This window comes from Neofelis nebulosa, chromosome 4 (assembly GCF_028018385.1).
Source record: "Neofelis nebulosa isolate mNeoNeb1 chromosome 4, mNeoNeb1.pri, whole genome shotgun sequence".
NCBI lineage: Eukaryota > Metazoa > Chordata > Mammalia > Carnivora > Felidae > Neofelis > Neofelis nebulosa.
The window spans coordinates 116,427,130-116,449,610 of record NC_080785.1 but is presented as its reverse complement, the minus strand read 5'-3'; the positions used below and the strand labels follow the sequence as shown (position 1 = coordinate 116,449,610).

The 22,481-nt window shown below is 38.2% G+C and overlaps 1 protein-coding gene across 1 annotated transcript in view; it reads left to right on the top strand.

The window, feature by feature from the left end:
• SYN2 (synapsin II) overlaps positions 1-22,481 on the top strand; it is a 203,512-nt gene that overhangs the window by 129,373 nt on the left and 51,658 nt on the right. The window lies entirely within an intron of this gene.

Sequence of the window (22,481 nt, the reverse complement as noted above, 5' to 3'; positions counted from 1 at the left end):
AGGTCTATAGGATGATGCATCAGGCCTCTTGGAATATCTGTCTTGGTAATCTTGGGACTTGGATTTTAATATGTATACAAGAACAGGAGATGAATCTTTATGAGACAGGCATTAAAGTTGAGACCTGCAAGTGAGTCTTACACCTTCAGTAAAATGGTGGATAGAAAACAAAATCTCATTGGGGTGCCTGGGTGGCTCAGTTGGTTAAGCGTCTAACTTTTGGTTTTAGCTCAAGTCATGATCTCATGGTTCGCGAGTTTGAGCCCCATGTCAGGGTCAGTGCTGACAGCACCGAGCCTGCTTGTGGTTCTCGCTATGGCCCTCTCCAGCTGACTCTCTCTCTCTCTCAAAATAAAGAAACTTAAAAGAAAAAAGAAAAAAACCTCAGCAATATGTGGACACAAGAAAGTTGTCATTCTCAGCCTATACTCTGGATAAAAAAAAAAAAAAGTTTCTTTCTGAGAATTCAAAACCATAGGTCTATCTTAAATTGGGTGTGGAATTTGGATTTATACTACCTGTGTAGTCTGAGGTCCTACAAGTTGATTAATTAACAAAAAATATGCCCAACCAACAATACCCCAAGGTGCCTAGCAAAAGAAAACATGAACTTTTCTTAAGATGAAAAAGATCTAAAACTATAAGATGATAATAAAAAGATCTATAAAATTAATATATTTAAAATTATTAAGGATAAAAAAGAATTTAAAATATAAGGCATATATGACAAATAGAATTTTTAGAAATCAAAAAATATAGTAATCTAAATTAAAAATCTGTACTATTTAAACAGGAGATTAGATGCTGCTGAAGAAAAAATTGGTGAATTGGAAATTAAGGCAGAAATTACCCATGATACCCCTTAAAGAGTCAAAGAGAAGAAAAAAATATGAAAACAAAGAGACAAGGAGGATAGAATGAGAAGATCCAATATATGTTTAATAGAAGGCCCAATATATGTTCTAGAAGGCAAGAATGGAGAAAATGGAAAGGGGCGATATGCAGAAGTAATGGTTGATATTTTTCCAAAATTGATGAAAAACCTCAATTAGGTCTTTGAATTCCAAAGGATAAATTAAAATAAAGTCACTTCTAGACATATTTTAGTGAAACTGTACAACTACAAAGACAAAAATTAAATCTTAAGAGCAGCTAAAGACAAGAGATAACCTACTAGAAATCACAAATTGAAAACAGTGCCAAAATAAACAAAGGAATGATCTCAAAAGCTGAGAGACACAAAACCCACTCAGTCTAGAACTTACCACGTAGTTAAAACTTCATTCAAGAATAAGGGTAGGGGCAGCTGGGTGGCTCAGTTGGTTAAGTGTGTGACTTTGGCTCACATCATGATCTCGCAGTCTGTGAGTTAGAGCCCCATGTTAGGCTCTGTGCTGACAGCTCAGAGCCTGGAGCCTGCTTCAGATTCTGTGTGTGTGTCTGTCTCTCTACTCCTTCTTGTTCATTCTCTCTCTCTCTCTCTCTCCCCCTCTCCCTCTCCCTCTCCCTCTCTCTCAAAAATAAATAAACATTAAAAAAAAGAATAAGGGTCAAGTGGAAATAATTTTAGACAGATAAAGACATCAAGTTTACATCTCAGAGATCATTTCTGAAAAGACTACTGAAAATGGATATTCTTCAGGAAGCAGAAAATTGAATCCAAAAGGAAGTAGTAACATGAAAATAGCAATAGGGAGCAGAGAAGTTGGTAAACATGTGAGTAAATCTAAAACAAAACAAAACAACAGAAAAAGCTTGACTGTATGGAATAACAACAAAAGCAATGACTAATTTAGGGAGTATAAAAAAAAGGGATATTAAAATATTGGGCAATAGTAGTAAGTGACATGGCAGGGGAATAAAGAGAAAAGTGGAGTGATCAGTCTTAAATCACACTACAATTTGGGAGGACAATAGAGCTACTGATTAATTTTATACCTGAAAAGTAAAGTATGCATGTTAAAAGAAGAATTAAGGGTAACCACACAAATGAATACAAATAAAATGTATAATTGCCAGACTATTAAAGGGGAAAGATTTGCACCAGGGACCCCATACAAGAAAGATTAACTCTGCATACTTTGTAATAGCAAACATTCAGAATAACTTAAGTGTGCATCAGTGGGAGGAAAGTTAAATTTGATATATTCAAACAATGAAAATAAATGAATCAGTGTTTTATGCATTGCCACAAATACACATAAAAATTATAACATTGAGAGGAAAAAGGCAGCTTACAGGCAGATAAATACAGAATAACACCACTTACATAAAGCCCCAAAACAAGCAAAAGAGTACTACATATAGTTTATCAATACACACAGTAGTAAAATTGTATAAATATGTATATGGAAATAATAAACATTAATTCAGAATAGTTATCCCTGGGAAGAAGAGGTAGGGGAATGAAATTGAAGAGGAATGTGCAAGAAGTTTCAACAGTGAAACTTCTATTTCTTTTTTTTTTTCATCTGAAGAAAATGTAGAAAAATATTAAGATTTGACAAAGCTTAGTATTGGGGGATAAACAGGTATTTGTTATGTCATTCTTTAAATATTTCTATATACTAGGGCACCTGGGTGGCTCAGTTGGTTAAGCATCGCACTCTTGATTTTGGCTCAGGTCATAATCTCACAGTCATTAAATCATGAGATCGAACCATATGTCGGTCTCTGCACTGGGCATGGAGCATGCTTAAGATTTTCTCTGTCAAACGGGAACCCTCTTGCACTGTTGGTAGGAATGCAAACTGGTGCAGCCGCTCTGGAAAACAGTGTGGAGGTTCCTCAAAAAATTAAAAATAGACCTACCCTATGACCCAGCAATAGCACTGCTAGGAATTGACCCAAGGGATAGAGGAGTGCTGATGCATAGGGGCACTTGTACCCCAATGTTTATAGCAGCACTTTCAACAATAGCCAAATTATGGAAAGAGCCTAAATGTCCATTTAGGACTGATGAATGGATAAAGAAATTGTGGTTTATATACACAATGGAATACTATGTGGCAATGAGAAAGAATGAAATATGGCCTTTTGTAGCAACGTGGATGGAACTGGAGAGTGTTATGCTAAGTGAAATAAGTCATACAGAGAAAGACAGATACCATATGTTTTCACTCTTATGGAGATCCTGAGAAACTTAACAAGACCATGGTGAAGGGGAAGGAAAAAAAAAAAAGAGAGGGAGGGAGCCAAAGCATAAGAGACTCTTAAAAACTGAGAACAAACTGAGGGTTGATGGGGGGTGGGAGAGAGGGGAGGGTGGGTGATGGGTATTGAGGAGGGCACCTGTTGGGATGAGCACTGGGTGTGGTATGGAAACCAATTTGACACTAAATTTCATATTAAAAAAAAAAAAGATTCTCTCTCTCCCTCTGCCCCTCCCCCACTTGTATGTGCACATGCATGTGATCTCTCAAATAAATAAATAAACAAATAAACACATATTTCTGTATTCTTGAAATCTTTATTTAGACAATTAGTGAACTTATATTTGGAGAAATGTGTATAGGTATTTGAGGATTATAATTAGTTAAGTTTATTTTTTTCACAGTAAGGTCTGATATAAAGTGGTGGCAGAAATTTAAACAGACATCACTTCCAAAATCATGTTTTCTCTAAGTGGTAGTTTGCCATGAGAGAACAACACTGAATAAAATCTCAGATTTGTCCAACTTCCAATATTTGCTTCTTAACTCAGGTTTGATCTGACCAATCCAGAAGAATTTCGTTAAGTTCTATTCATCATGCCCTAATAACATAAATTGGAGGAGGCTTTAGGCTGAGGCTATTTGAGAGAATAGCGATGGTGTAGCTTGAAGAAGTGAAGTCTTAAGGAGGCCCGTTCACTGTCCTGAAAGGCAGACACGTACAAGAAAGGAACAGACTGGTTTTATGTGGGCAAAGCAAAAACCAAATAGCAAACTTAAAGATGGCAGATTTTGGCTCAGTGTAAAAATCAACTGTCTGAAAATGAAAACAAAAAGTAATAGTAATTTTTATTACTGAAAATATGACAGTAATTTTACTGAAAAATAGTAATTTTTTGATGATCCCTTGTTATGAACATTGTAGACCAGATTTTACATTGGTGTAAAAGTTGGATTTGATGACCTAGTTTTAAGCTTCCTACATATGAATGATAATTAAATCTTTAATCTTTTTTTTTTTTTTTTTTTTTTGAGAGAGAGAGAGAGCATGGATAAGCAGGGGAGGAGCAGAGGGAGAGAATCTTAAGCAGGCTCCACGCCCAGCGTAGGGCTTGAGCTCACAACTGTGAGATCATGGCCTGAGCTGAAATCAAAAGTTGGGTGCTTAACCGAGACTGAGCCATCCAGGTGCCCCAGATTATTAAGTCTTTAAGCCGTTCGAGTGAACATAGTCACATAGCAGAAATTTTGACACGGAGAAAGACTACTCTTGGCCTCAGGATTTCAGCTCTATCTTAGGAAAATCCCCAACGTACAGAATCTGGAACCTGGGAAATAAACAACACTTACGTAGAAATCTCCCTTCAAGAGAGTACTGTGAAGGTGACTGTTTCTTTATTCCCCAAATTCCAAATTATTGGATTCACAGGTCCTCAGAGGCCCCTCTCTTGGTCATTGGCAAACCAGGAAGCGAGGAACTGGCTCCATCCTACCTTTCAGCCTATTCCTACTGCCCTATCACTTCCTCTCTGAAATATGTGTATTCTATATTATACTGTAACTGTACCACCACTTAGCAGGGTTTTGTGAATTACACTTTCATGCTGCAATACTTTTGTTTAAGCCACGTCTCTGCTTGAAATGGCCTTTCTGCATCACACATTGAAAATCCTACTACTTAACTCCTATACTGTAAGAACCTGAAAATGCCTTTAGAAACCATGTGATTAAATCTCCATATTTACATATAAAGAAAATGTAATTCAGGTGAATTTCTAAACTATGCAAAATTTCTTCCTTTCACCCTGTGATCAGAATTTATCACTCCTTTTTCTGTACTGTAGCACAAACAGAAAACCATGTAGAATGTTTGAGACCTTATCTGTTCTAAATTGACAATATCTGTGAAGGTTAAGTATCTTGACTTTAAAAGAGCACAAGGAATTTTTATTTTTAATTGTGATAAAATACACATAACATAAAATTTACTATCTTAACCATTTTTAAGTGTACATTTAGTTCAGTAGCATTAAGTATATTCACAGTGTTGTACAACCAATCTCCTTTCATCTTATAAAATTGAATCTCTATGTCCATCAAACAACAAATCCCCACAGAGCACAAATGTTTTATGTAAAGTGTGATCAAAGAAATAATGGAATTTTTAAAGTTTATCTGTCTTAACTAAAAAGAAACTGAAATCTTTAAGAGCTGGAAAATTATGTAGAAGCCTGATGAACAAAAGATACTTCTCTTAAAATCTGCTCTGGGAAAAATGAAGAGAATTAATGGTTATAATGGTTGATTATTACAGAAAAGTTACCAAATTGTATCTAAAGGTGTTGGTTGTCTTTACTGTCTTGTATAAGTATCTATTTTTAAAGCTATACTTTTATTACAGAAATCATACTTGAGGGGCGCTGGGTGGCTCAGTCAGTTAAGTGTCTAACCCTTGATTTTAGGTCATGATCTCACCATTTATGAGATTGAGCTCCACATCAGGCTCTGCACTGACAGCGCATGACTTGGGATTCTCTTTCCCCCTCTCTCTCTCTGCCTCTATCACACTCCCTCTCCCTCTTTCTCAAAATAAGTAAATAAACATTTTTTAAAAACACAAAAATCATACTTGCTAGGAAATCATTTTTAAAAAAGATTTTTTATTATGTTTATTTATTTTGAGAGAGAGAGAGAGAGAGAGAGAGAGAGAGAGAGACAGAACATTAGCAGAGGAGGAACAGAGAGAGGGAGACACAGAATCTGAAGCAGGCTCCAGTCTCTGAACTGTCAGCCCAGAGGCTGACGTGGGGCTCAAACCCACGAATCATGAGATCATGACCTGAGCCAAAGTCAAATGCTCAACCAAATGAGCCAGCCAGACACCCCTCTAGGAAACCATTTTTAAATAAGAATATAAATTATTACACTCAATTGTTATTATTACAAAATTTTATTTAATCAAAAGTAAAAAATTTTAAAGCATGCATAAAAGTGAATATCTTAGAAAAATGTTAGTAAATTGTGAGATTTTCAAAAATGAATACTCTTTAAAAATTATTTTTGAATAATTTCACATTTCAGAAATAGTGTGAAGTGGTTAATAAGATCTGCTCTGGAATCATGACCACAAACCCTGAATCCATCACTCAATAGTTACATGACTTGAACAAATTAATTAATCTCTCTGTGTCTTAGTTATCTGTTGGATTAGGAGATGATCTTGTCTACCTTATATGACATAAGGATTAATTGAATAAGGTGTGTAAATTCAGCATAGTAACTAGTGCTTACTGTAGTTAATAAATATTAGCTATTATTAATTTTACTGTAGTTAATATAATTCTGGTACTTGGACTCTCTGATAAATAATCTGCTCTACTGCTGTTAACACTAATTTATTCTTTGTGCTGGAACTGTGTGAGGTCTATAGTCTTTCCTTAACCTTCCCCCTACCCAGTGCTTTGCATATTGTTGGACAAATAGTAGGTACCTAATCTAAAAAATCTTTGTTGAATGAATGATGAAAATGTTTTTAAAGGTTTATGGAACATATTTCATTATAATAGCACTGAATAACAAACTCCTTTTCAAAGGAATATATCTAACACTAAAAAATGAACTGGGTTTTCAATCAGTTTGGGTTGATTTTTAAAACTAGTCTTTTGGGCTTGTTATATGTGAAGAGCATTTCAATGGATCATGAGAGATGGCTGAAATGATGGACAAATTCACTGAGGAGAAGAGAGCCAGAACACCACCATATATCTTTGCACTTCTATACTAAGGCATGAACTTCTTTCCAGATTCATTGCATACTAAACTTGGTGTAATGAGAAGAGCATTGGATTGAGAAAAGATGGGCTTTCCCACAGGGTTCTTGTGAGCACTGGTGGTATAGTAGTGAGCAAAGCTGCCTTCCACAGGATTCCCACTCCATGACCTTGGAAGACCATTTTTCCTCTTTAAGTGTCCGTTTCTTTGCCTGTGAAAATGAGAGAAAACCAGGGCTCCTGGTGGCCCAGTCGGTTAAGCATCCAACTGGATTTTGGCTCAGGTCATGATCTCATGGTTCATGAGTTCAAGCCTCATGTGGGGCTCCATGCTGACAGTGTGGAGCCTGCTTGAGATTCTCTCTCTTTCCCCTTCTTTCTCTGCCCCTACCCCCACTCACACACGCACACATGTGCTCTCTCTCTCTCTGTCTCTCAAATAAATAAAAAACCTAAAAAAATGAGAGTATACCATCTAAGGTCCATTTTTCCATTCAGAATATGTGTGGTTCCATTTTGCTAAACTTGGGTGCATCTGGGAACATGTGGCATGTCTCTTGCAGGACAGTGCCAGTTATTCTCCCACCCTGCCAAAATTCAGTTGTTAGTGCCTATTCTGTGAGTAATATCTCCCCCTGAATTGGTGCCAGTTGGAAAATTGTAGAATGGAATGTGCCACCTGGGTTTGGATTTGGAAATCCAAAGTATTGTTGCCTTGAGGTACAAGGATGTTTCTACTGAGCCATGGTGGTGAGTAGGCTGGTAACGACCGTTTTCTCTTGGACCAGGAAATGAGGGTCAAATCTCCTTTACTAATGATAGCAGAATGAAGAGAGCACTCTTATTTCCTTCCAACAATTTGCTATGTGAACTGTGATGCAATTATCACAAACAGAATCAAAGTATCAGTAAAGTGATAAAAATAAATAAAACTTACCTAATGCTTTTGTAATGCAGAGCTGTTTATATTCTTTATCATACTTGATCTCACAAGCACCTTGAATGGAATTCAAGCCCTCCGTTTCCACATCCTATAATGTCACTTACAGATCTCTGTTCAATTACAGTGTTCCTTGATTTGGGGAGAGTTGCCTTTCTTGCTCTAGAGGGGCAACATGGTGGAATGGAAAGGGAATATGGTCTACCTCTAACTAAGTGTTAGACCTTGAATTAGTCAAGTATTACCCCTTTCTGGGACTCTGTTTCTTCATAAATAAAAAGCCTCTAAGCGAAAATTTCCCTCTCAGAAGGCTGAGGAAGTATGTTATTAAAGTCTCACATGACAGTAAAGTCTTATAACACTTTAATAACTAGTATGCTGACATGTACCTAGAATAGAACAATAAGACAGAGGATGGTCTCATCAAATATTAGAGTGACCATATTTCTGTCTTTAATTGTAAATACCTGATCAACATTCAAACAAAGAATCCATTTGGTTGAAATGCTCTGCATTTCAAAGGACTCACACAAGCACATTGTTTAATCCAGTGATTTTTACGTAGACAGGGGAAGAGAGGTACCTAAAATGTGTGGCTGAGTGCTGTGCTAGATACTGTACATACTTATATTTGTTCAGCAAATATTATTGGGCACCTAATATGTACCAGACATTATAATAGAGCTGACATGGGATTGATATAGCAGTTACTATGACAGGTAGGTCCCTGTTATCGTGGAACTTACATTTTGATTGGGGAGATAGATAATAGTCAAAGAAAATTTTTAAATGAATATAATGTCTTTGAAGATAATAGAATGACTGGGAGGGGAAGGGACTACCTTAGCTCAGGTAGTCTGGAAAAACATAACAAGGTAATGTATAAACTGAGACTCAAATAGTAAGAAACAGCAGAACGTGCAAAGATCTAGGGGAAGGATATATCCTGCAGCAAGTGCAAAGCCCAAGAGAGGTGAGGTGGTAAGTTTAGCTCATTTGAGGAATACATTAAAATAATTTAAATCTCACAAATTTTAGAAATAGGTATTATCTTTATCCTATAAAGATACAGAGAAATAAAGGTAGTAAATTTCAGGTAGTAAATTGAGGATCTGAGACTTAAACCCAAGTTAATCTGGTTCCACTCAGCAATTGATTGAAATGCAAAATTTCTGAGTTGGCTTGAATAACTTGTTTCTTTGTGACCCAGTGGGAAAGGTACTCTTTCTTCATTTTGATTCAGGGTGTATATACCTCAACTAAAAGATGTAAATGGCTATTTGCTTTTGGCATTGGATGAACATATAGCACTGTGTATTCTTGTATGATACTACTTTATGTATTGTGGTTCCTCATTCCTCGAGTCTCAGATGGGTGGGTGTCCTCTGTCAGGAATCAAGCAACAGGTCTTTATTAAGGATTTTGTTATGGGGCTGAATGTTCGTGTGTCCTGTTCCCCCCCACCTCCACCCACCAATCCACCTGCTGCCAAATTCATGTGTTGAAGTTCTAACTCCCAATGTGATGGTATTTGGAGGTGGGGCCTTTGGGAGGTAGTTAGGTCTGGATGAGGTCATGAGGGTAGAGCCCCCATGATAGAATTAGTGTTTTTTTTTTCAATATATGAAATTTATTGTCAAATTGGTTTCCATACAACACCCAGTGCTCATCCCAAAAGGTGCCCTCCTCAATACCCATCACCCACCCTCCCCTCCCTCCCACCCCCCATCAACCCTCAGTTTGTTCTCAGTTTTTAACAGTCTCCTATGCTTTGGCTCTCTCCCACTCTAACCTCTTTTTTTTTTTTTCTTTCCTTCCCCTCCCCCATGGGTTTCTGTTAAGTTTCTCAGGATCCACATAAGAGTGAAACCATATGGTATCTGTCTTTCTCTGTATGGCTTATTTCACTTAGCATCACACTCTCCAGTTCCATCCACGTTGCTACAAAAGGTCATATTTCATTCAGAATTAGTGTTTTTATAAAAAGAAAACAGAGAGCTCTTTCTCTCTCTCTCTACCATGTGAGAACACAGCAAGAAGGTGGGTCTTTCCAAGCCAGGAAGAGGATCTTACTGAGTAGACTGGCACCTTGATCTAGACTTCCCAGCCTCTAGAACTGTGAGAAATAAATGTCTATTGTTTAAGCACCCAGTCTATGGTATTTTACTATAGCAGTCCGAGGAGATAGATATCTGTATCTATACATCTTTATCTATGTTATACATAGATAACATAAGTAAATAATACATAGATAATAGATAATATATATTATTTCTCTATATATTTATCTGTAGGTCAATAGAGAGAGGTAGATAGGTAGGTAGGTAGATAGACATAGACATAGATAGATTAGATGGATGATAGATAGATAGATAGATAGATAGATAGATAGATAGGGAAAGAGAAGGAGATTTATTGTAAAGAATTGGCTCACACAGTTATAGAGACTGAGAAGTTCCAAGATCTGTGGGCAAACTGGAGACCCAGGAGAGCCGATGGAATAGTTCCAAGTCTGAAGACCTAAGCACCGGGAAAGTTGTAAGTTTCAGTCTGAGTCCAAAGGCAGGCGAAGACTGAGACCTAGCTCAAAGACAGTCAGAGAGAGAGTGAATTCTTCCTTACTCCATCTTTTTGTTCTCTTCAGGCCTTCAATAAGTTGGATTAGGTGCACTTACATTGGGGAGGGCAATCTGCTTTACTCAGTTCTAACTCAAATGTTAATGTCATCCAGAAACACCCTCACCAGAATAATGATTAGGCAAATATCTGGACCCCTGTGGCCTTGTCAAGTTGAAACATAAAATTAACTCTCCCCGTTTTGCTTTATTTAAGGCAGTGGTGAGTGTGAGGGTGTGTGTGTGTGAGGCAGTAGGAAGGAAATATAAGACAGTCTGCACCCTCAGAAGGCTCTGATACAGTAGGAAGAGGCACACATAAATGAAAAATCAGTGGGTTATACTAAACTGTGTCTCTCTAAAGTGACAAGGGAATGGGTTTCAGACTAAGCTTTCAAAGGAAAGGAAAACCACTATCAGAGGGAAGGACAGGAAAGGTTTCATAAAGGAGGAGGAACTTGTTTTGGACCTTGAAGAATGAGAAGAGGTGATTTCCTTCCTTTTTTTTAACATTAATTTTCAAATGGTCTTTAATAAGTTTTAGGATACATGCAAAGATAATTCATAAAATTTGTACCAGAAAAGAAAATATAAGACTCTCCATCCAATTTTGTTGAGGCTACAATAGCCTTAACAATAATTTGGATAAGAGCAAAGAGAAAAGGATTTATATCCCATTCCACCTACAAATTTAGATGCAGTCATTCTTTGTAACATGTTATTAATAGAGTCTGATTAGGTATCAAAAAGAACATTGTATAATAAAGTAAGACTTGTTCCTGGATCCAAAAGCTGGAAGAAAAGTACAAAGTCTATGATTGCTTCACAGGTGAATTCTCTTAAACATTTATGGTAGAGAATACAAGTTCCACAAACATTCTTACTCCCAGCTCATTCTGTGAAGCCACATTATTACTCTGACATCAAACAAGACAAAAACACCACAAAAAAAGAAAACTCACAAACCAAAATCCCCAATAAACATAGATTCAACAATTCCTAAATAACATTTTAGTGATAGCACTTTAGCATTTTAGATGATCCCATGATATATAAAAAGGATCATGCTTTGGGGCACCTGGATGGCTCAATTAACCTGGATGGTTAACGTCCAGCTTCGGCTCAGGTCATGATCTTAAGGTTTGAGAGTTCGAGCCCCACATCGGGCTCTCTGCTGTCAGCGCAGAGCCGGCTTCAGATCTTTGGCTCCCTCTCTCTCTGCCCCTCCCCTACTTGTACTTGTGCTCTCTCTCTCAAAAATAAATAAACATTTTTTAAAAAGAAAGCAAAGGATTATGCATGATGACCCAATGGGGTTCATCCCAGGGACTCAAAATTCATATAACATTTCAATATCAATCAATGTAATTCACCACAGCAGCAAATATAATAAGAAAAACAATAAGATCTCAATAGATGCATAAAAATCCTTCGAGATTACCTTTTGTGGTGTGTGTATGTGTTAAGAACACAGTAAATTTTGTGGTGAGAACTCTCAGAAAATTTCAAGAATACAATACAGAATTGTTACCTGATGTACTTTAGATCCTCAAAACTCATTCATCTTGCCTAACTGAAACTTTGGAATCTTTGACCAACATCTAATTGCTGCCTCCCCAGCCCCTGACAACCACCATTCTACTCTCTGCTTCTAAGTTTGACTATTTTATGTTCTACATGTAAGTGGCATTATGCAGTATTTATCTGTACCTGGCTTATTTTACTTAGCATAATGTCCTCCAGGTTCATCCATGTCATTGCAAATGACAGAGCTACATTTTTAAAGGCTGAATAATATTCCATTGTACATATACATCACACTTTCTTTATCCATTTGCCCATCACTAGACATTTAGGTTGTTTCCACATCTTGGCTATTGTGAGAAAGAGGTGATTTCTAAGCAGACCAAAGCACAGAGGCAGTAGTTTGATGAGAGGTAGCTGGGAAACAGCGTCTGCATGGTAGATTGATGTAGTAGTACCATTCAGTGTCTGAATGGTGGTAGGACAGGGCTCCTACATATGCTGGTGCAGGTTTTTCACCATACAAGTGCATTTGAGTGCGGAGACTAGTGAGGGATGAAACTCAGCCCCACCTTCTTTTTGCCAGTCCAGGGTACCTGGGTACAGGAATGTGTCCACCTGGAGTAAAGGGTGCTTTTTTTTCTAATTCACACAACAACTCTGCAGCTGTCTTGCAGGAGGGAAATGGTAGGAGATAAATTTGAAATAGAAGGATGGGGCCACATTATACAGAATGTTCCTTGGGGCGCCTGGGTGGCGCAGTCGGTTGGGCGTCCGACTTCAGCCAGGTCACGATCTCGCAGTCCGTGAGTTCGAGCCCCGCGTCAGGCTCTGGGCTGATGGCTCGGAGCCTGGAGCCTGTTTCCGATTCTGTGTCTCCCTCTCTCTCTGCCTCTCCCCCGTTCATGCTCTGTCTCTCTGTCCCAAAAATAAATAAATGTTGAAAAAAAAATTAAAAAAAAAGAATGTTCCTTTATATCTTGACTGCTATAAATGGATGGAAACGTGCAGCTTTGATGGTAATGGTGGGTATGATTTGTGACCCTCCACTGGAGTTAAACCTAGGGCTTTGCCAGGGCTAGGAACCATGTTTATCTAGCATAAAATAAATCTGTATCTTTTGAAAATTATATTTGCTTGATGTTTCTCTAAAGCAAACTTCATAACTGACCCATTTTGCTCCAAAATCAAATCAGCCTGATTTAATTTTACAAGCCAGTCATGGAAAGAGAATTTGTCCCATGACTCCAAAGCATTCTGTTCTGTAGCTCCACTATAATTATAGACAAATGCATCTAATCTTCCCATCATGTGTTCTGAATTACAGGATTCTTTTTTTTTCTTCTGTATTCGATAATCTTATCTTGTTATACTGCATCATTTAATTATTCCCCAAAATAGAGATCTTCAGAAAATCTGCTCAGAAAAAGTGATTTAGTGTTCCTAACTGAAGTCAAACTGGGGTGTTTACTTAGAAATTAGTCATTTTCAGAGCTTTGAGTTTTTGCTGTTTTTCTTAAGGGGTCTCATCTGCCATCTAAGGCTATTGAAGTTGTCCCACAGATAACTTAAGGGAATATATAAATTCCAGAGACATGGACTCTGTAGGTATCCTCAGAGACCTACAAGCCCAGGACTCTTTCACAATGAGCAAATGTGCCAAATAGTAGGACAGGAATTGGGAATACAAAAATGAATAGAGCACAGTCCTCATCTGAGAAAGTAAACAGTCTCTAAATTTGATCATCAGAGGTCCTGAAATTTAATTTTACCAGCTCTGCCACCTACTAACTACTACCTTTAAGCAAGTCACTTAATTTTTCTGAGCCTCATTTTCCTATAAAACCTGTAACATTGCGATGACATTCCTGTAAGGCATGAAGTATCATGAGATTAATTGGTTATCTGGGATGAATGACGTATGCAGTCATTCAGTGTTATTTCCCTCCTTCATATTACTTCTGTCCTCTTTGGATCTTTACCTTTACAGTCTGAAGATTTTATTGAAGTCTTTCCTAACATCAGAGCCTTTACATTTTGTTCTTCTTTCCCTGAGCCATTTCTACTTTCATTATGTTATTTGTTTTTAGACAAGTGGACCTAATATGCTGAGTCAAAAATATGGACATCCTATAGTTTGTACAAGGTGAGGTCAGAGTGTAAGAAACTCTTTATTACTTTAAAAAATTTTTTTAAATGTTCATTTTTGAAAGAGAGAGAGACAGAAACAGACAGAGCATGAGCGGGGGAGGGGCAGAGAGAGAGACACGGAATCCGAAGCAGGCTCCAGGGTCCGAGCTATCAGCACAGAGCCTGACATGGGGCTCAAACTCATGGACTGTGAGATCATAACCTGAGCCGAAGTCCGATGCTCAACTGACTGAACCACCCAGGAGCCCCTGTAAGAAACTCTTTGTATTGGGTTTCCAGTAAACTTTCTGATGATACCCAACATTTTAAAATCTTTCACTCTTGATCTTTTTGTGTTTTGTCTGTGACATTGTACAGGATTGATGTCTTTTTTTTTTCCTCTCCTGTCATTTCAGGTTCCTTTACTGGATTGTAGTTGAACACTCATGATCCTGTGATAAGATCATTTCCCCTGAATGTGTTTTCTTACACTTAGTCACATTAAAACTCCTCTGCCACTTTTCTGCCCACGTCCACATCTTCTTTCAGTTTATCCCTAATCAGCTTGGCATTTTAATCCCTGGAAGAGCTGAATGCCATCTGCAACTTGGCAATTTCCCCTTGTACTCTCTTCCAGATCATTTATATGAATGTTAACTAAGACACCATGCAACTTGCTTTCTATGTAAGAAGTGCCTTGTTGCAGAGCATTTGATAGAACAATTTAATCACTGAATTAATAACATCAAGGACTAGCCACAGAACTTTTTATCCGGAAAAGTGTTCACTCATTCCTGTTGTTTGCTTCTCATTCCTAAACCAATTATCTGTAACAGACATTTCTCCACATACTGGGTTTTATGGTTTGTGAATTAGAAAACAAGTCCAAATTTGAGTTAAGAACCCTTTACCAATATTAAGACCCTGACTATTTTAGGTCTGATTTATGTCTCTGTTCCAGAACATCTTTAGTAGGAATCATATACCACTTTCTATCATTTCATTAAATCCTCTTAGCTAATATCTTCTTAAATATCTTCTTAAATAACTGTCATTTTCCAGGCAGGTGCTAGGTTTCTAGGCCTAATCAATTAAGTTATCAATTGAGTTGCCAGATGAATGCTGTGCAGTAGCTATCGGTTTGGTTGTGTACTGGTAAGATAGCAAGTCCTGAAATCTACTTACTGCACCAGCTTCCCAGATGATCTCAAGCCCTGGTTTGTTCCCTCCAGTCTCTCCCACATTCCAGATAAGTGGTTTCTCAGATCTTAGGCACAACTGATCACGTCACCTCCCTGCTTAACATCTTTGACAGTATTTTTAAATTTTTCTAATGTTTATTTATTTTTGAGGGAGAGAAAGAAACAGAGCACAAGCAGGAGAGGGGCAGAGAGAGAGAGACACAGAATCCGAAGTAGGCTCCTGGCTCTGAGCTGTCAGCACAGAGCGCAATGCGGGGGCTTGAACTCACGAACTACAAGATCATGACCTGAGTTGAAGTTGGATACTTAACCGACTGGGCCACCCAGGCACCCCTCTTTGACAGTATTTTTGGAGACAATTGGGAAAATTTTAAAGATGTTAAAATTTATTTTAACAGTAAAGATGTTAAAAATTATTAATTATTAATACTACATTAAGTGTTAAAAAGTCATTACCCAGGATAGCCAAACTCATAGACAGAAAGTAGATTATCAGGGATGAGATGGGGATGGGATATGGGCAGTTATTGTTTCATGGCTCCAGTTTCTATTTGGAATGGCGAAAAATTTTGGAAATAGTGATGATGACTGCACGTTGTGAATGTATTTAACACCACTGAATTTTAGACTTAAAAATGTTTAAATGGCAAATTTTGTTATGTATATTTTGCTACAATAAAAAATGCATCATTGCCAGAGACAGTATTTAAAGTGTTATAGAAGAAATGGTATGAAATTTTGGATTTGTTTTAAAACACTCAAACAATAGTCTCAACAGTGAGGGTGATAGTTGAAAATGATGGGCAAAATATTGATAACTGATGAGGGTAGTTTTTTCACAATAAAAAGTTTTAAAAACTTGTAAACTAGCCATTAAGTCCCAACTATTCAGCCTGACATCTGAACCCTTTGCCGGTTAGATGCTTCCCTTTCTCTGTACCTGCAGCTCTCACTGCTCAGCTTACAGTGTCCTTCCCTGCAGTCAGGGGGTCCACCGCAGTGTTCTGTGCTTACGTAGCTTCTGTGCCTTTATACTCAGCCATTCAATTCTGCTTCCTTCTTCTTATGTGGCAAATTCCTACTCATTCTTTAAGACTTTAAGATTCCCTTTCTAGAGACCTCCTAGACTTCTCCAGGCAAAGAGAATTCCCTCCTTTGAGTTCCTAACATGCCTTGTTTGTACTTCCGCTATAGCTTATATCCTAAATTTATATTTATACCTTTTATTTATGCTTCTGTTCTCCACTAATCTGTAAGCTTCGTAAAGGTAGAGGGAACTTTTTTTTCACTGTACATGTTTCTGAGTTATATGAAACTTCTGTTGTTTTAGTTGTGCACTTCAAGTATTTTTTAAAGAAAGATTGAAAGGTGGGAATGTGAATACTGGTTATAAATCTTAAGAGTTGAAAAAGAACTTAGCAATTGCCTGTATTGGTAATGGACATCATTCTCCTTTTCTAGACTGTGCTTTCTCTACTTGGCAACTGCTGATGCATTTTTACAGTTCCAGCACCTACTATTGGGTACTCAATAAATTGTTGTTGAATTTATTGACAAATTGTAGCCTTTCCTTCTAGAGATTGCAAAAAGCCAGATATGTAGCTTGGGGTATATGGACACACACTTTCCAGAAGAAAGTGAATTTTCAGGCATGGTTTGTCAAGGCAGCAAATGAGCACCTGGAGGGATATTCCTGGGCTAGTGGGGTTGGTGGCAGTACACATCTTGCCAGTGGGTGGCGGCAGGACCTCATAAACCCTCTGCAAGACTAGCAGGCCTAATTTTACCCTTTGAGTGTAGGGTGGGAAATAGGAATCCTCTAATATTTCCAGTTTACTTTCTAACTTCTTCATGCCTAGAGATGCTTGGCTGAAAGAACAAGGCCAGTGAGACAGTGAGTGCCAGAAACTAAGCACCTTGTTAAAGATAAGTGTCCACACCAGTGCCAGGTATTTACTAAGTGCTAGACTGGTTCCAGAGCTCTAAGAATGCTTGTTAGTGCTTTCATATTCTAGATTGGGGTTTTGATCCCTATATAAACCTCAGGCACCTAGGGAAGATTTACACTTAAGGCTGTTTTTAGGCCCTTTAGTTCCAGTGTGGTTGGAGATTTAGAACAGATTTTCATGTGGGGAAGAAAGAATAGATGCGCACGTGCCCTCAGATGCACAATGCAGGAAGAAAGGAGGAACTTGGGCCTGCAGTGACAGGCTCTGTTCAGTCAATCCTGAAGGTGGCCCCTTCTGGTTTTCTCCATTTGTCTGGCCAAAACCATCACTCCTAACATTAACATACCATTAACTCCAGTTAATAAGCAAGCCCTGATTATGAACCTAGGTAAGTACATAGCTCAGTGAAGGAGTTAGAAATTTATGGACACAATGATTATGTTTGTACAGGCCTTAGCTCAGAGCATATAAGCAGACAACAGCACATAATCATTATTAAAAATCCAAAATGTTCTGGAAAATCCAGGGCTCACTTGTGGGTGGTCCTTGCACCAAGCATTATTACAGGTGGGAGAGGGGTATTCCAGATTATTAGACAACTGAGTTTGAAAGGTGGTATCAGATGATGATGCTGTGAGCCAAATATCATAAGCAGACAATAAATGGGATGAAAGTTCAGAGGAGGAAGAGGCCATGTTGGCTGTGGTAATAATAAAACAGCAGTAATACCTGGTACATAAATATCTGTTGCATTTTGCTAATAGTAGTTTGTATTTACATAGCATTTCAGAGTTTCCAAAACACTTTCATGTCCGTTATTCTCATCTGGCTTTATTAAGTCTTCACAATGACCTGTGAGTAAGGTATTAATAAATGAGGTAAAATATATAAAATAAAATACTTAGAATAGTGGCTAGCACACAGTGTATGCTTGCTATGAGTATTACAATTATTATCAGCCCTGTTTTATACATGAGGAAACTAAGGCTCAGAGAGGCAACTATTGTCAAGTCAGACTCCTGAAAAGGGGTAGAACTAGGCCTGAACCCAACAAAACTGGCTTCTATTTCTAGACCTTTCTCCATTCTATTTAGAGACCTTTCTCCATTATCCCATGCATAAAACAGGGAGAATTTAAGTTGGGCTTGCCTAGGTTGGGCCAACAAGTTTTGAGGCGGCCTTAGCAGAGAAGTGTTTTGAAATTGTGTTCCTCAGCCTCATAAGCCCTAGTTGAATAGGAATTGGTGAGATTGGTGAATGTGTTCATTGCCTTGAGTAAGAAGAGTTAAATCTAGAAGGCTCTACTCATTTTAGCAATAAGGGAAGATGGTTCATTGCCTGGCCCATCAAGGAAGCTGCAAGCCATTAAACTCACATAGATCCTCAGCTGCTAGGCTTGTTAAGAAAAGGTACAATAGGGGGAAATTGACAACACAGGCACCATAGATATTTTTAGTCTGTACTTCAAGGATGTACATCTTGGGTTCTGTTTAGGGTTGAGAACAAGGAGGTGAATTTGGGTTGATTTGACAAGATTGCCAGTCAGAAAGTCCTTCTCTGTGCCCTGTTTATGCAAGAGACTATGGGGTTAGGGAGGGAGGAAGGGAACTAAGGGAGGTGAAGTAACTTTCCCAAACTTTCAAACACTGAGGAGAGTGGTGTATTTTTCTTGGGGTATCAGGGGAGGGTGGGGAGGGCAGTGTGACAATGTCAGTAAAAACTGTAACTCTGTATGTTCCTTGCACCAGCAGTTCTGCAATAAATTGTTTATCCTTCTAATGTACAACATGGTGACTATAGTTAATAAAATTGTACAGTGTACTTGAAGTTTTCTAAGAGATTAAATCTTAAGTGTCCTCACCACACACACAAAATGGTAACTGTGTGAGGTGATAGACATGTAATATGGTAATCCCAATTCACAAAGTATGGGTATATTAAATCATGATATACACTAAATGTATACAATTTTATTTGTCAATTCTACCTCAGTACAGCTAGGAAAAATAAGTTCTTTATCCTATGGATAGATTCTCTCTTTTTTTTTTTAATGTTTATTTATTTATTTTGAGACAGAGCAAGGGAAGGGGAGAGAAAGAATTCCAAGCAGGCTCTGCACTGTCAGCACAGAGCCTGAGGCAGAGCTCAATCTCAGGAACCCATGAGATCATGACCTGAGCCAAAATCAAGAGGCAAATGCTTAACCAGCTGAGCCACCCAGGTGCCCCTCTATGGATATATTCTTAAATGTTAGCCATTATAGCACTGTTTATAATGTCAAAAATAACCCCCAAACTGGAAATCTAAACACTCACCAATATATATTGGTGAAATTACTGTATGACTTTCAAATAGAATTTCTTGCAACTATTAGAAAGAGGTCCATCAGTATGTGCTGAAAGCATATCACTAAGATGTTTTATCAAGTGCAATAAAAATCAAGATTCAAAAAAGAAGAGTTTATGTAGCATGATACTATATGTATATATGAAGCATATATGTATGCAGATAACATACACACATTTTCCCCACACTGGAAGGATATGCTTGCAACTGGTAATGAGGATTATGTGTGATGAAAACGGAAAGGGAAAGGAGAAACTTATTTTTTATCTTATTCTTTTATGTGCTTTTGAAGGTAGATTTTGGTTGATTTCACCACATGACATACCTTTTTTGTTGTTGTTTAATTTAAGCCACTTGCCTAAGGTCACAGAGCCGGGAAAGGTTAAGGCTAGGATTTCAGAGCATTGTGATTCACAGCTTCTCTGGATTCTAACACACTGCCTCCCAACAGTGCTCTCTTAATATCAGCAGGTACTTCTGTCACTTCTGTCACTTGCTTGTAAGTTACAAGCAAGATTCTTCATAAAAATATCTAGAACCAAAATTTCCAAGGGCCAGAGCTGGGAGAATGTGCTCATTCTCCAGAAAACGTCTCTGCCCCATCCACTTGCTATCTCAGCTTCTTTTTTATAAGATTGGCTCAGCCAAGAGAGGTCAGTGACCCAGAGCCAGGAAACACAGACCAAGATTTTCAACCGGACAAATTACCTTAAGGAAAAAGCATTAAGATCATTGGAGAGGTGGGGCTGGGGAGAAGGCATGAAAACAGTATCGTTAGCTGACTTGGTCACTGGGCAGGTGCAGGAAGTGGCAGCTAAACCCAGCCAGAATCTATAAATATACTTCAGTATCAGTGTTTAAAACTCACAAAATAAGCAAGTGCAAGTGAATTAAAATACTTGGTGACACGTAAGCACCTAGATGTAAACTCTTAGTTCTAGGCTTAACCCCTATGAACTTTTCTGTGGTTTGGGCATATTATTTAACTGCTCTGGGTTTCAATTTCCCCATCAGTCAGATGGACAGCACTATCTGCCCTGGCTGCCTCACCAAGTTGTAAGGGACAAATAAGGCAAGGAATGTGCTTTGAAAGTGCAAGGTATCATACTGAATGAGAGGTTATTGTTAATGGCTCTGAGACTTACCTCACAGAACAAGAGCTATTTTGAGACAGGAAGATAGAAGGAAGCATCAGAAAAGCATTGCTGATAACAAGGTAGACACACCTCATCAACACAAGAAAGGAACCTCTAGGGTCATTTACTCCATTTCTCCTTTTTATAGTCATGGAAAAGATCTCCAGAGTCCAAAATCTACAGAGCAGTGATAGTGCCACTATAGACTATCATTTAAATTCATAAATAAGATGGAACTGTAGCCAAGGAGACAGGATAGGGTACAGGCCCCTTGCTGGAGGGGCTTACAGACCTATGGATGTTGAACAGGGTTCTGTAAGCAAGCTGATGAAGCTCACTAAGGTATTGGAACAAAGGTTGGGGGGATAGGCTTCAGTGATCCAGCTCCAGGATGGCTGAGTACCTCTGGGGAGCAATTTAAGGGTGGCCAGGGACTTAGGACAAGTGATAACTTCCTAGAACGGACTGTTCCAGAATCCAGAGAGGAAAGGAAATATCTTGGCCTTGTCCTGGGTAGTTCACAGGAACCAGGGTAGGAAGTATTTGTAGTGGAAATAGTGCTCACAACATCAAGTCCTTTTGAGCGGAAGAAGGAAAATAGGGAAAAAACATGCAATGTAGCACAAATGACGAGTCAGTTTTTGTAATGGTGGGAGTGAAGATGGAGAGAATGAATCAGCAGAGGGAGACAGTACTATACAGTCCCAAGGGCACTGAACCCACACGTGGGTGTGAATACTGACTGGCTCTGTCACTAACTTGCCATGTGACCTTGAATATGCCATTTTCCTCCTCTGAGTCTTGGTTTCCTCCTCTCAGAAATGAATACCTTTCTGTCTCATAAGTTGTTATGAGGATTAAGAGAGATCTTCTTGAAAGCAACGTACATACAATTCCTGGAACATGATGTCCAATTCCTGGAACATGATGTCTCCCTTTATTTTGGAGAGGGACTCCTAGAAACCCACCAGTGAAATATGCTAATTTGAAATTTCAAGCACTGGGAAAGTGGGACCAACCCAGCTAACAGGTATAGTGTGGAAAGGCCCTTTTCCCATATGGAGAAGTAGCCTAAATGGACAGATAAGAAAATCTTATGGGGGTGAGGATGGGGAGTTAAGAGCAAGGTAGGAATGGATAGAAATATAAACATAAACACAGTCCATTTATGAGGGGCTCTGAAGACACTGATGCATTAATATGACATTCCTCTAGATCCATGACAAGATAGGAATATAATAATTACTATATAACTCAGCCTGACTAATTTTCTTGACTGAAATTCAGAAATACAAGATAGGTTTTGTGTTCAATTATAGCAGCATTCCTCAGCCTCTTCCCTTTTAAAATTTATTTTCTGGTATAATTAACTCTGTCATTCATTGATTGTCCTTTAATCCTTATTTTGTTGGTTATATTTGCCTTTTAAATTATTAATTGCCTCAAATCCTTTTTGGAAGTATGGGTATGAAGGGGTAAAATGATAACAGTTTCTTTAAAAACTCCAAGGGCAGAGCCCAAGTAGAAAATCAGAGTGACTTGTGGGATAGAGGAAGATAAGCAAAGTATATGTGTAAGACTGACCTGCTCTTTACAAGGAATAACATTAGGGGAATCCCTACTTCTAGACTTCTTTTGTAGCCCAAAGACCAAGGATGTTATCATAAAAATTGCAAAATCTAGGAGTGAAAAAGTGCTTTGGATTATTTTATGTGTA